The sequence below is a fragment of the Passer domesticus genome, chromosome 5 (genome assembly GCF_036417665.1).
Source record: "Passer domesticus isolate bPasDom1 chromosome 5, bPasDom1.hap1, whole genome shotgun sequence".
NCBI lineage: Eukaryota > Metazoa > Chordata > Aves > Passeriformes > Passeridae > Passer > Passer domesticus.
Window position 1 is genome coordinate 5,501,874 of NC_087478.1, and position 2,287 is coordinate 5,504,160.

Here is a 2,287-nt window from a genome sequence, read left to right on the forward strand (position 1 = left end):
TTCTGACATTTAAAACTATAACTCTGCCAGGTGAATCAGAGAGTTAAGTTCTTTTCCAGATATGCTGTGTAAGGTTTTCATTTAAAAAGAATCTAACACACTTACCGTCCTCATTTAACACAGAGGTAATGAAAGAAATAATAGTTCCCAGAGCACAGAGGCCAACTTCCAAAAGGCAGCCTGGGCCCTGATCCTGCAGCATGCTCAGCAGAGACATCTGTTTGCACTCAGCTCAGTGTGGGGTCATAATTTTAGCCATTAACATATTAATCTCAAAAATAGGATGCTTTTCAAATAATGGCTCTGCTTCAGTCCTGAAATAAGAAGCTGAAGTTTCATAATACACCTGTTCTCCTTGGGAGAAAACACAGTCCTGGTGTTCTGTTGGTACAGGTAGCAGAAGAACAAAGAGGCTGTATTTAAGCAGAGTGGCTCACCTACAAGCATGCCAGTTTACCTTTTAGCATGTTCACAGACAAAAAAATGCTGAAAAGTTTCTTGTCTCTTTAGCCCTTTTTTAGTCAACTAATGATATGGAAAATCAGAAATTGTCCATTAAAATAGTAATGTAAAAAGACACTGATGCAATTCATTTAATAAAATTCTTAACAATGCATGTCTAATTTTAGAACGTTTTTCCACTCTGACTCACATCCACCACACTCCAAAACTAATAAGAGGCCTAACTGAGACACTGACTTCTAAACAGGAACGGCTGTGATAAAACACAATTCATCTTTCTCAGAGAACAAGTTTTCAGGAATTACCCAAAGCAATCTGTCTAGCAGTAGTTTCTTAGAAAGCAAAGATCCTATGTAATAGCAACAAGAACAGAGTTCAGAGGCATCACTGACAAAACCTGATACTGATGGTCATGCCCTAATGAGGTTAAGCTGAAAAGAAGAATTCAAGGGACTCGTATTTGCCAAGTTCAACTTTGTTAAATGAAGGAAAGAAGTAAATCTACAGACTGTGCTGTATCTGCCCTCCATGGCACTTATTAACAAGCACATCTGTTCCATAAACCTTTGAGTCAATTTATTGTCTGTAATTTGTAAGAACTGAAGTTTTAAGTTCCCTGAGAACTTTTGATGTGGAGCCCAACTCCCCTTCACTGTGCTTTCCCTCCTTCTCTGGGAGGTGTGGCACTTATTTAAAACAAATCTTCCAAAGCCTAGGCTCGGGCAGAAATCCAAACTCTAGTTACAAGAACGTGTCTTGGATGAGCAATGAATTCAGTTCCTAGCCGTTGTCTTCCAATGCAAGACACTAAGCACTTGCAAAAAAAAAAAAAGTGTCTGGAAAACAACCTGTCAACAGAAATAGGAGACAAAAGCTTTTCAAGGAGGGGGGGGATTTTTTTTTATTTCATTCTTTTTTAACGCTTCATTCTAATTAATTCCAGAAAACTATAAAAAGCAGCTTGCCACACAAGAGAAACATCTTCCTTCATCTAACCAATAAGTGCAATAAGCTTAGCACCCCCTGCTTACTTTCACAGGGATGGATGCAGAGGCCACAGCCTACCAGGAAATTTTTGAACCCTTGAGGACTGTAAGGACACAGATCCCCTGTTTGGCAACAACTCGTGAAACAAACAACATGATTTCATTTAATGGAAAACATCCCCAGTGCAACAATACGGTAACTTTTCAAATAAAGATCTGATTAAAGCTGCGTGCAACTGTGTAATTCGCAGACTCCCATGGGAGCAACATTCCAAGTTTTGGTGACTTCGGTGGTCACAGCACCGAGCCTTGCAGAGTTCACCAAGAGTTTGGACAACTCTCAGGCACAAGGTGTGATTCTTGGGGCTGTCTTGTGCAGAGCCAGCAGCTGGACTGATGGCACTTGAGAGTCCCTTGCAACTCAGAACATTCTGCGATTCTGGCAGTCCCTGCAGCACTGCGATGTGAGTGACAAGCATCCCTCCCCAGCAGCCGACAACACCTCCTAACCCAGACGTTCCTTACTTTAAAAGAGCGGCATAATAAATATTAAAAGCTAAAGTTTAACCCTTGCCTTCCTAAAGAGCAGAGAGAGGGGAGCACAGGAGCCAAAAGGGGGGGAGGGAGGGAGAACGGGAGCCAGCTACATACCCCAAACAAACCCCAGCGCACCCACCGCCAGCCCGAGCGCCCGAGACACACGAGGCGAGGCGCTGCAGCCACCATCGATCCGGGGAATGCGGCGGGGAGCGCTGCGGGCAGACATGGCTCCGGGACACCTTAAATTTTCAGCCGCTGCCTTTAGAGGCAAACCCGGGGCCTTCGCTGCCGCTCTTTGT